Consider the following 13,539-nt stretch of genomic DNA (forward strand, 5'->3'; position numbering starts at 1 on the left):
CAAACGAACATCCGTTTTCCCCTGATTTTGAACCCATAAGTTTGTAATACTTTTCCTACGTAGGACTTCCCAAACTACATACGTTTTAGGCCCACCTAACTTGACTCTTCCCCTGGAGGCGAGGCATCTGAGAGGGAATGAGGAGGGAGGGAGAGTGGGGAGCACTCCCCAGGATAACAGAGGCAGGCATGTCAAAGATCATCAGGACAGTGGGCATAGGATCTCCGTCTTTTGGTGCCTGTGCTTATGTGCATGTGTGGTAGGCATTGCTAAGTGCACGATGTCAGGAATACCATGGACACTGACCCTTCTACAGACATTGGAGAAAAAAATGAAGCCAGAAGGGGGAAAGGAAAGTACGACCTGGCTTTGCTAGTTATTCTAATAATCTACATGAATTGCTTACTGCCGATACCTCATTACTGTAGAGCAGAATAATAATTACGTAACCCAACTAATGTTGCAGATGAACTTGTCTAAGTTTTCATTATAACGTCACAGGTTTTCTACATGTGATAGTCTTGCAAAGTTTGAGGAGTGAGCTCCATCAACACGAGCTTTAGCTGATCCAAGATTTCAGTATCTCAAATCATGGTGCCTCCAATGTGCATGTGTGTACGTGTCTCAACATCCTGTTCTTAAATGCTCCCTGCTATTAAAAACAAATGGGCTCTATACTCTTAGTGATCAGAGTTGAGAGTTACCTTTAGGCTAATTACCTCTCTTTCGGTAATTTGGAAGATGTGGCAGGTTACGTGCACCCTGTGAGATACATTGTTGTTGTTGTTGTTGTTGCCGTTTGCCAAATCTTTTCTATTTATGGATGTAAACCACATTTAACGTAGTGTTTATTATTTCAGTGTGCACAGAGAGTGTTTATGTTTTCCTGTACATACATGCTCTGAAAATGTATTTCATTACCTACGTAGTATGTATCATTTTTTGAGTGCCTGCTGTGTGCCAAAGACCCACCATGTATCCACCAGGCCTGTGAAGGAGAGGGACCCACAAATACCCAATGCTTACTGCAAGGGTAAGTATGAATGTGTGGGAGTGCTGAGTAGGGGTCTGGGCTGGCTTGGTTGTGTGGGGAGGCTTGGGGGTGCGGAGATCACAGAGATTTATAAGCTGAGTCTTGAAAGACTCTGTTCAGAAAGGCTTGGACATTTCCATACAGAAGAAAGACTAACTAATATATTAACATTCACACCTAGCCTTTTGGCTTCCACTAAGCCCTTTTAGGATCTGGGCAAGCGAATCTGACCAGTCATAAGGGTCCCAGAGAGGAACATCGGTAGCTTTGATTCTCTCCAGTGTATTTCGGAAGGATTGTTCTTTCAACTCTTTCTTGCCTTCTCTTGCCTTCTGTGTTAAGATAATACCACAGAGCCAGGTGAGCAATTAACCAAAGCCAGTAATTAACTTTCTCCTTGGACGGGTATAATGAAATGAGCTTTCTTGGCTGCTGAAACTTACTGTGGATTGTTCTGTCTGATAACTCCTTTGTTGGCAGTTTTGCTGGCAACATAGATACCACTTTTCCTGAGCTTTAATTAGTCAAAAATCGCAGAAGCTCAAATCAGGGTACCTTCAATTTGTTTGTACATCAATATCCTGCTCTTAAATGCTCCATTTCTCTTAGCACAGTGTCTTGAACTTGATAGGTACACAGTCAACTTTTGTGAATGAAGGTGTGGATGAATAAATGAATGAATATCCAGGATAAGCTTTATTATCAACGTAAGTAAGTCTCAAAGTATGGGCAGTATGGAAATAGTTAAATTTTTGTTCTTTCTTTTCTTGATCTGCTTCATTATGCTACTCCCTCTGCACCCACCCCCAAAAGAAAAATCAATACCCACTCACAAAAACACTTTAAATTCCAAAGAGAGAGGAATCAGTTAGTTCTTGGTCTATTTTTAAGCTCACAGGGGTTTTAAGACTAATTCTCTGTGAAAATGCATCTAATTCAGAAAACATGCTTTGCAGAGGCCCAAGAACAACACATATTTTCTTTGAACAGTTTAGGTTTAAAACACACACACACAAAACTCAAAGAAAAAAAAAAAAACTCTCCAACCACAGTTATGGCTAAATGGCAAACACAGAGGAATGAATTACCCCGGATGACATCCATAAAAAAACAACAGTGCCTCTCCTGGCTAGCTGGGCCTGGTTGGGGAGGACATGTGGGCCAGGTTCAGGCACAAGCGTCTTGTTCTCTTGGTCCCCCAACCAGGGAAGTTTCCACTGCCATGTATTAGGATGCTGATCTTAATAGCCTAGCTGAGTTGTTGTGTGAAATGGAGATGGACAGAGCAAGACATGCCCAGATGACCCTCTGATGAATCACTGCCAAGGCTGGGGGATCCCTGCCAAGGTGAAAGGTTGCACAGGTAGCACAACTTGGCCCAGGCATGTCTCTAGTAAAGGCCCAGCTGTGTTTTCTTTTCTTGATACCTGTCTCCACCACCATGGATTATGAGTCTAGAGTGAAACAGAAAATTGTTGTCTCCTAACTTAAAGCCCCAACAACTAGGAATATGTATTGTATTCATCTTCCAGTGTGACATTAATAGGTTTAGAGATTAAATATAAAGAAAAAGAATTCTTACGCTGAAAATTATGGAATGAATTATAGGAGTTACTTAAAAAAATTTTTTTTAATTTTTTTTTTAATGTTTATTTATTTTTGAGACAGAGAGAGACAGAGCATGAATGGGGGAGGGGCAGAGAGAGAGGGAAACACAGAATCGGAAGCAGGCTCCAGGCTCTGAGCCATCAGCCCAGAGCCCGACGCGGGGCTCGAACTCCCGGACTGCGAGATCGTGACCTGGCTGAAATCGGACGCTTAACTGACTGCGCCACCCAGGCGCCCCACTTAAAAATTTTTTAATGTTTATTTTTGAAAGAAAGAGACAGAGTGTGAGTGGGGGAGGGTCAGAAAGAGAGAGAGAGACACACACACACAGATTCTGAAACAGGCTCCAGGCTCTGAGCTGTCAGCACAGAGCCCAACGTGGGGCTCAAACCTGGGAATGGCGAGATCATAACCTGAGCTGAAGTCAGATGCTTAAGCAACTGAGCCACGCAGGCGCCCCAGGGGTTACTTTACAACATCCTTTTGGTGGTGAGGATGAACATGAGTGTGATCTTGAGAAATCTTTTTTCTCTAGAACTCTGTTTCTTCATCTGTATTAGATGATTGCTACAGTACATTCCAGTTATGATATAATATAAATCTCAAATTCCTCTCTTCCTTGCTTTGGGTCCAAGATGCCTAAATGTAGGCTGGTCAGCTGGTCAACCTGTGATTGATTATGTAAGAAAGAAGATGACTCCACTGTATGTGCTTTCTGGACATCCGAGAATTGGTAGATGACTTGACTGTAAAGCAACTAATTCTGACCACTTTAAGCATAGACAGGAATTATTTCAAGAATTATCTGTGAGGTAATGCACCAAATCTCTGGGAGGCAGACGACCACCTAAAATAATAAAATATATGGGCGCATGGGTGGCTCCGTCGATTAAGCATCCGACTTCGGGTCAGGTCATGATCTCACGGTTCGTGGGTTCGAGCCCTGCATCAGGCTCGGTGCTGACAGCTCAGAGTCTGGAGCCTGCTTCGGGTTCTGTGTCTCCCTCTCTCTCTGCCCCTCCCCCGCTCATGCTCTGTCTCTCTCTCTCAAAAACAAACAAACATTAAAGAATTTAAAAAATAAAATAATAAAATACAGCCAAACCCCACTCCAGGTTGCTCCAGTAAGGACCCTGCTGAGTTTAGGAATAGCTGGAGCATTTGTTTGGTGTTGCATCCTGAACGTTGCTGTAGAACCAGCCCTGAGTGTGGCTTCTCTACTGATGTAATTGGCTGCCCCTAGAGTTGAAGCTGGCACACCCGTGATATCGTATTGCGTAGGCTGAAATATGGGGAGCAATACAGATACTGCAAAGAAAGAGCCCAGTTATATATGTCCCCACCTCCCAGTGGAAAAGCCAGAAACTTATTTCACCAGCCTCCCTTGCTAGTAGCTTCTGTCAGTTGGTGCCCTCGTACCTGACTGATGGCAAAGCCAGTGGTGTAAAGAAGTGGCGAAACTACTGATTAGCATCGTAAAAATCAGTAGTGGGTCCTTCCTGTGAAAATTAGTGACTTACGAATTAACAAGATGGACGTTAGATGTGCCGCTTTGATGCAATCAGCAATTAGGATGTTATTATGGACTGAATCATGTTTCCCCAAAATTCATGGGTTGAATCTCTAACCTTTAGTGTCTCAGAATGTGGCTGTCTTTGGGCACAGGGCCCTTAAAGAAATGAATAAGTTAGGGGCGCCTGGGTGGCTCAGTCGGTTAAGCGGCCGACTTCAGCTCAGGTCACGATCTCGCGGTCCGTGAGTTTGAGCCCCGCGTCGGGCTCTGGGCTGATGGCTCAGAGCCTGGAGCCTGCTTCCGATTCTGTGTCTCCCTCTCTCTCTGCCCCTCCCCCGTTCATCTCTGTCTCTCTCTGTCTCAAAAATAAATAAAACGTTAAAAAAAAAAAAAAAGAAATGAGTAAGTTAAACTGAGGCCCTTTAGAGTGGGCTCTGATCCAATATGACTGGTGTCCTTATAAGAAGAGGGAATTTGGACACCCGGTGGGACACCAGGGATGTGCATGAACAGAGGATAGAACGTGTGAGGACGCAGCAAGCAGGATGGCCTTCTGAGGATTCAGGAGAAACCAAACCTGCTGACATCTTGATTTTGGACTCCTAGCCTCCAGAACTGTGAGAAAAGAAGTTTCTCCTATTTAAGTCTGCCAGTTTGTAGTACTTTTTCTTTTTTTTTTTTTTTTTTCTGAAATTTATTGACAAATTGGTTTCCATACAACACCCAGTGCTCATCCCAAAAGGTGCCCTCCTCAATACCCATCACCCACCCTCTCCTCCCTCCCACCCCCCATCAACCCTCAGTTTGTTCTCAGTTTTTAACAGTCTCTTATGCTTTGGCTCTCTCCCATTCTAACCTCTTTTTTTTTTTTTTTTCCTTCCCCTCCCCCATGGGTTCCTGTTAAGTTTCTCAGGATCCACATAAGAGTGAGACCATATGGTATCTGTCTTTCTCTGTATGGCTTATTTCACTTAGCATCACACTCTCCAGTTCCATCCACGTTGCTACAAAAGGCCATATTTCATTTTTTCTCATTGCCATGTAATATTCCATTGTGTATATAAACCACAATTTCTTTATCCATTCATCAGTTGATGGACATTTAGGCTCTTTCCATAATTTGGCTATTGTTGAGAGTGCTGCTATGAACATTGGTGTACAAGTGGCCCTATGCATCAGTGCTCCTGTATCCCTTGGATAAATTCCTAGCAGTGCTATTGCTGGGTCATAGGGTAGGTCTATTTTTAATTTTCTGAGGAACCTCCACACTGCTTTCCAGAGCGGCTGCACCAATTTGCATTCCCACCAACAGTGCAAGAGGGTTCCCGTTTCTCCACATCCTCTCCAGCATCTATAGTCTCCTGATTTGTTCATTTTGGCCACTCTGACTGGCGTGAGGTGATACCTGAGTGTGGTTTTGATTTGTATTTCCCTGATAAGGAGCGACGCTGAACATCTTTTCATGTGCCTGTTGGCCATCCGGATGTCTTCTTTAGAGAAGTGTCTATTCATGTTTTCTGCCCATTTCTTCACTGGGTTATTTGTTTTTCGGGTGTGGAGTTTGGTGAGCTCTTTATAGATTTTGGATACTAGCCCTTTGTCCGATATGTCATTTGCAAATATCTTTTCCCATTCCGTTGGTTGCCTTTTAGTTTTGTTGGTTGTTTCCTTTGCTGTGCAGAAGCTTTTTATCTTCATAAGGTCCCAGTAATTCACTTTTGCTTTTAATTCCCTTGCCTTTGGGGATGTGTCGAGTAAGAGATTGCTACGGCTGAGGTCAGAGAGGTCTTTTCCTGCTTTCTCCTCTAAGGTTTTGATGGTTTCCTGTCTCACATTTAGGTCCTTTATCCATTTTGAGTTTATTTTTGTGAATGGTGTGAGAAAGTGGTCTAGTTTCAACCTTCTGCATGTTGCTGTCCAGTTCTCCCAGCACCATTTGTTAAAGAGGCTGTCTTTTTTCCATTGGATGTTCTTTCCTGCTTTGTCAAAGATGAGTTGGCCATACGTTTGTGGGTCTAGTTCTGGGGTTTCTATTCTATTCCATTGGTCTATGTGTCTGTTTTGGTGCCAATACCATGCTGTCTTGATGATGACAGCTTTGTAGTAGAGGCTAAAGTCTGGGATTGTGATGCCTCCTGCTTTGGTCTTCTTCTTCAAAATTCCTTTGGCTATTCGGGGCCTTTTGTGGTTCCATATGAATTTTAGGATTGCTTGTTCTAGTTTCGAGAAGAATGCTGGTGCAATTTTGATTGGGATTGCATTGAATGTGTAGATAGCTTTGGGTAGTATTGACATTTTGACAATATTTATTTTTCCAATCCATGAGCAGGGAATGTCTTTCCATTTCTTTAAATCTTCTTCAATTTCCTTCAGAAGCTTTCTATAGTTTTCAGCATACAGATCCTTTACATCTTTGGTTAGATTTATTCCTAGGTATTTTATGCTTCTTGGTGCAATTGTGAATGGGATCAGTTTCTTTATTTGTCTTTCTGTTGCTTCATTGTTAGTGTATAAGAATGCAACTGATTTCTGTACATTGATTTTGTATCCTGCAACTTTGCTGAATTCCTGTATCAGTTCTAGCAGACTTTTGGTGGAGTCTATCGGATTTTCCATGTATAATATCATGTCATCTGCAAAAAGCGAAAGCTTGACTTCATCTTTGCCAATTTTGATGCCTTTGATTTCCTTTTGTTGTCTGATTGCTGATGCTAGAACTTCCAGCACTATGTTAAACAGCAGCGGTGAGAGTGGGCATCCTTGTCGTGTTCCTGATCTCAGGGAAAAAGCTTTCAGTTTTTCCCCGTTGAGGATGATGTTAGCTGTGGGCTTTTCATAAATGGCTTTTATGATCTTTAAGTATGTTCCTTCTATCCCGACTTTCTCAAGGGTTTTTATTAAGAAAGGGTGCTGGATTTTGTCGAAGGCCTTTTCTGCATCGATTGACAGGATCATATGGTTCTTCTCTCTTTTTTTGTTAATGTGATGTATCACGTTGATTGATTTGCGAATGTTGAACCAGCCCTGCATCCCAGGAATGAATCCCACTTGATCATGGTGAATAATTCTTTTTATATGCCGTTGAATTCGATTTGCTAGTATCTTATTGAGAATTTTTGCATCCATATTCATCAGGGATATTGGCCTGTAGTTCTCTTTTTTTACTGGGTCTCTGTCTGGTTTAGGAATCAAAGTAATACTGGCTTCATAGAATGAGTCTGGAAGTTTTCCTTCCCTTTCTATTTCTTGGAATAGCTTGAGAAGGATAGGTATTATCTCTGCTTTAAACGTCTGGTAGAACTCCCCTGGGAAGCCATCTGGTCCTGGACTCTTATTTGTTGGGAGATTTTTGATAACCGATTCAATTTCTTCGCTGGTTATGGGTCTGTTCAAGCTTTCTATTTCCTCCTGATTGAGTTTTGGAAGCGTGTGGGTGTTCAGGAATTCGTCCATTTCTTCCAGGTTGTCCAATTTGTTGGCATATAAGTTTTCATAGTATTCCCTGATAATTGTTTGTATCTCTGAGGGATTGGTTGTAATAATTCCATTTTCATTCATGATTTTATCTATTTGGGTCATCTCCCTTTTCTTTTTGAGAAGCCTGGCTAGAGGTTTGTCAATTTTGTTTATTTTTTCAAAAAACCAACTCTTGGTTTCGTTGATCTGCTCTACAGTTTTTTTAGTTTCTATATTGTTTATTTCTGCTCTGATCTTTATTATTTCTCTTCTTCTGCTGGGCTTAGGCTGCCTTTGCTGTTCTGCTTCTAGTTCCTTTAGGTGTGCTGTTAGATTTTGTATTTGGGATTTTTCTTGTTTCTTGAGATAGGCCTGGATTGCAATGTATTTTCCTCTCAGGACTGCCTTTGCTGCGTCCCAAAGCGTTTGGATTGTTGTATTTTCATTTTCGTTTGTTTCCATATATTTTTTAATTTCTTCTCTAATTGCCTGGTTGACCCACTCATTCGTTAGTAGGGTGTTCTTTAACCTCCATGCTTTTGGAGGTTTTCCAGACTTTTTCCTGTGGTTGATTTCAAGCTTCATGGCATTGTGGTCTGAAAGTAAGCATGGTATAATTTCAATTCTTGTAAACTTATGAAGGGCTGTTTTGTGACCCAGTATATGATCTATCTTGGAGAATGTTCCATGTGCACTCGAGAAGAAAGTATATTCTGTTGCTTTGGGATGCAGAGTTCTAAATATATCTGTCAAGTCCATCTCATCCAATGTCTCATTCAGGGCCCTTGTTTCTTTATTGACCGTGTGTCTAGATGATCTATCCATTTCTGTAAGTGGTGTATTAAAGTCCCCTGCAATTACCACATTCTTATCAATAAGGTTGCTTATGTTTATGAGTAATTGTTTTATATATTTGGGGGCTCCGGTATTCGGTGCATAGACATTGATAATTGTTAGCTCTTCCTGATGGATAGACCCTGTAACTATTATATAATGTCCTTCTTCATCTCTTGTTACAGCCTTTAATTTAAAGTCTAGTTTGTCTGATATAAGTATGGCTACTCCAGCTTTCTTTTGGCTTCCAGTCGCATGATAAATAGTTCTCCATCCCCTCACTCTCAATCTAAAGGTGTCCTCAGGTCTAAAATGAGTCTCTTGTAGACAGCAAATAGATGGGTCTTGTTTTTTTATCCATTCTGATACCCTATGTCTTTTGGTTGGCGCATTTAATCCATTTACATTCAGTGTTATTATAGAAAGATACGGGTTTAGAGTCATTGTGATGTCTGTATGTTTTATGCTTATAGTGATGTCTCTGGGACTTTGTCTCACAGGGTCCCCCTTAGGATCTCTTGTAGGGCTGGTTTAGTGGTGACAAATTCCTTCAGTTTTTGTTTGTTTGGGAAGACCTTTATCTCTCCTTCTATTCTAAATGACAGACTTGCTGGATAAAGGATTCTTGGCTGCATATTTTTTCTGTCTAGCACCCTGAAAATCTCGTGCCAATTCTTTCTGGCCTGCCAAGTTTCAAAAGAGAGATCAGTCACGAGTCTTATAGGTCTCCCTTTATATGTGAGGGCACGTTTACCCCTTGCTGCTTTCAGAATTTTCTCTTTATCCTTGTATTTTGCCAGTTTCACTATGATATGTCGTGCAGAAGATCGATTCAAGTTACGTCTGAAGGGAGTTCTCTGTGCCTCTTGGATTTCAATGCCTTTTTCCTTCCCCAGTTCAGGGAAGTTCTCAGCTATGATTTCTTCAAGTACCCCTTCAGCACCTTTCCCTCTCTCTTCCTCCTCTGGGATACCAATTATGCGTATATTATTTCTTTTTAGTGTATCACTTAATTCTCTAATTTTCCCCTCATACTCCTGGATTTTTTTATCTCTCTTTTTCTCAGCTTCCTCTTTTTCCATAACTTTATCTTCTAGTTCACCTATTCTCTCCTCTGCCTCTTCAAGCCGAGCTGTGGTGGTTTCCATTTTGTTATGCATTTCGTTTAAAGCGTTTTTCAGCTCCTCGTGACTGTTCCTTAGTCCCTTGATCTCTGTAGCAAGAGATTCTCTGCTGTCCTGTATACTGTTTTCAAGCCCAGCGATTAATTTTATGACTATTATTCTAAATTCACTTTCTGTTATATTATTTAAATCCTTTTTGATCAGCTCATTAGCTGTTGTTATTTCCTGGAGATTCTTCTGAGGGGAGTTCTTCCGCTTGGTCATTTTGGATAGTCCCTGGCGTGGTGAGGACCTGCAGGGCACTTCCCCTGTGCTGTGGTGTATACCTGGAGTTGGTGGGCGGGGCCGCAGTCAGACCTGATGTCTGTCCCCAGCCCACCGCTGGGGCCACAGTCAGACTGGTGTGTGCCTTCTCTTCCCCTCTCCTAGGGGCGGGATTCACTGTGGGGTGGTGTGGCTCGTCTGGGCTACTTGCACCCTGCCAGGCTTGTGATGCTGGGGATCTGGCGTATTAGCTGGGGTGGGTAGGCATGGTGCTCGGGGGCAGGAGGGGCAGGCTTAGATCGCTTCTCCTTAGGTGATCCACTTCAGGAGGGGCCCCTCTTCCGTGGGCCTCTCGTCTGCGTTTGGCTCCGGCGACTCTGTTCTGCTAATCCTCTGGCGGTTTTCTGGGTTATTTAGGCAGGTGTAGATGGAATCTAAGTGATCAGCAGGACGTGTGGTGAGCCCAGCGTCCTCCTAAGCCGCCATCTTGCCGCAACTCCTGTAGTACTTTTTCTTATGGAAGCCCTAGAAAATTAATATAGTTACATAGATTGACTAAAATATTAGAGCCATTCTATGAGCTGTAATAAAGAGAACATAAGAATCCAGCAAAGCCTGTAGTCTTTCCCTTAGGGACAGTGCCTGAGACTTGACTCCTCAATTGTCCTGTATCCAGCCACTTTGTTTTAATTTTTTTTTAATGTTTATTTACTTTTGAGAGAGAGAGAGATAGAGCCCGAGTTGGGGAGGGGCAGAGAGAGAGGGAGACACAGAATCCGAAGCAGGCTCTAGGCTGTGAGCTGTCAGCACAGAGCCAGATGCGGCGCTCGAACTCACGAGGGGTGAGATCATGACCTGAGCTGAAGTCAGATGCTTAACCCACTGAGCCACCCAGGTGCCCCTCCAGCCACTTAGTTGAAGGATTTCTAGTTGAAGGATGTCTGATATGGACTCTGAGGTTTTTGGAATCCTTCCTCTGGAATGTTTTCAGGTATGCCTTGAAGAAACACTTCACTCAAGGTGCTAGTGACAACATCTAAAAAGACAGAAAATTAGGACTTCTCTGGCATTACCTAACAACATGCTGTAAGAGCTGTTAATAAATTTTTATCTAATAAATGCCTGCATATGAAACAGAATTTGGTCCAAGACTTGGTTTCATTACAGTTGGTAGTATGATAATGCTTAAGGGTCAATTTACTACAGGTGTTTACTTACAGGTGCTGAGAATCCCTTACAAGGACAAATCTTAGTATTAGCGACCAAATGGAGAAATGGGCTCCATATTAGGTATGAGGAGTTAGTTTCCCGTGATCCAAATGGTGGCCTTCCCTTCATCTGCTCATTTTAAATGAGGTTGTCTTTTCAACTAAACATTGATTTATGTTTTTCTTTCCCTTAGAGAGTCCCAAAATATGTGTCACAAAAGATTTCTCAAAAAATAGGGTTCTGTGATTACATACATTTGGGAAACAGCTAAGTGCATATTTAATATTGCATTGGAGATTCAGAATGCATATTAATATCATGTTAAAGATATAGTGAAGTCTATATAAAGAACATAGTTTAAACTTATTTAACTTAGCATAGCTACATGACCACAGATCTTTATTTCTCTTTCAGGACGCTTGTTAGTATCCCAAGGAACTGTTGTTCCATGGACCATGCTATCTAAAGTGCGGTTCTAGAGGGATATTTATACCTGTGATTAGATTTGCTCCCTTTTTCTTCACATGACAGAGAGAGCTCTTTGGCTATTCACATATGCAGGCAAATGAAGGCCGGACATGGTTTTACATCTACAGTGAACAAAAAAACTGATAGAATTAATTGTATATCATCTCCTCAGATTTGGTGGTTTATTTTGAGTGGCCGAGAACTTGTTTGGGAGTATCCAAATGTTTGATGTTTTGGAGCCTGGACAGACATCCCTGCAGAGCATACTGGAAAGGCTTTTCTGGGCCCTTTTGGTCATGACTCAAATGGTCATCCCATGCTCTGTTTAATTCTACCCTTTAATTGTTTGAGTTCAAATGCTTATTCTTTGAAATATCCATTATTTCCTAAAATTTAAATAAAATGACACAAACATTTATAAAATTAAAATGGTACAAACCAGACATTTCCAGACACAGGTCAAAAACACCAGTGAAGGAAAACAGTGAAGGTAAAAACAATAGAAGACACCCTATGACAGTTAGGAACATGCATTCAGAATTGTCTTCCAAAACGGGGCACTTGCTCAGTATTAGTAAAATTCTGGGCTGGCAAAAAATAGTTGGGTTACAAGTGAGACATGTACTCCAAGGGAGAACAGACAAAGAATAGCCTTTTTAAAACAATGCTAACTTAGCTGAGTGCTAAGGCTAATAGAAACCAGACGAGGGGTGGGTCCATTCAAGGGTGGTTTGGTGCTAGATTTCTCCTCAGCATTGTGTGCCTTACTTTAACAGACCAAATCATTAACTAAACCACAAACAAACAAAATCCTCATGATTGAGGGTCTCCTGTACTAGGACAATATGAAAAACAGCAAGTGAAAGAACATTCTCCTCCAGGATCATGTTTAAAGGATGTATATATGCATATGTGTGTATTATATGCATTACATGTGTTACGATTATAAAGGGTTTTTTTTTTTTTGGGTGGGGCACATACCAACTTATTTCTCTTCCAATCTTCCTCATGTAAATAAGTGCCATCATCATAGTACCGAAGCCAGACTCCTGGTAGTCATTCCTGTTTGCTGCTGCTTCTTTATCCGTTACACTCAGTCTATCAGCAATGCTGTTGCTGTAAAGTGTATCTCAAATTACCTCCTCTCTAGTTCCACTATGGTGACCTCCTGCAAGCTCCTGACAGTTTACGACATTGCAATTCCTCCTAACTGGTCTTCCTGCTGTCTGACTTTGGTTAAAACCCTTACTCTCTTTAGACTCAGTGCACTTCTGGTAAAATAAAAGTAGTAAGTAGTTCCTACTTCTTAGGGTAGATGAGAGCTTCAATGAGAAGGTGGGGCCAGTACGTAGCATGATGTATGGGCTATGGTAAGTTCTTAACAAATGTTATTACCACAGCTGGTACCCTCCATACCAAGAACTTTTACTGGGGATTTTAACGTCAATAGATAAATCTCTTAAGGAGTGCATGCTATAAAAATACGCAGGTTTTCTGTGTTACTAACCAGTGATTTGAAACCATAATTGTATATTTGCCAGCTCTTGATTCACAGACATGTTTTGGGGGATTCCTAAGAGAATGTCTATGTGATTTCATGTCTTAGGTATGCCAACCCCGTGGGCATGATGGAGGCCATGGAAGTGGAAGATCCTGTTCTGTTTGGGATGGTGAGGATTGAATGATTCCACTTTCCTCATGGCAAAGAGTTGCTTTATATAATAAATGCAATTAACCTCAAATGAAGAAAGATTAAATAATATCTTTGACTTAGGCACAATTAGAAATGATTTATCAGGCTGAATTATTTAGTAATTACTGGACGTTTATGAATATGTGATCATCTGCTGATCAGTGTCGTAAAGCAATGAACTTTCTAGAGCATGGGTTACTCAAATTTTCTGAAATGAGTAATATTTGGAAGCAAACTATAGCCTCTTAGGGATTACTTGCATTTATAATTAAATTACTAGCTATGCTGTACATGATTATGAACCTAAATTTGGAAATCATCCATCAGCAAATTATAG

The sequence above is a fragment of the Prionailurus bengalensis genome, chromosome B3, assembly GCF_016509475.1.
Source record: "Prionailurus bengalensis isolate Pbe53 chromosome B3, Fcat_Pben_1.1_paternal_pri, whole genome shotgun sequence".
NCBI classification, from domain to species: Eukaryota; Metazoa; Chordata; class Mammalia; order Carnivora; family Felidae; genus Prionailurus; species Prionailurus bengalensis.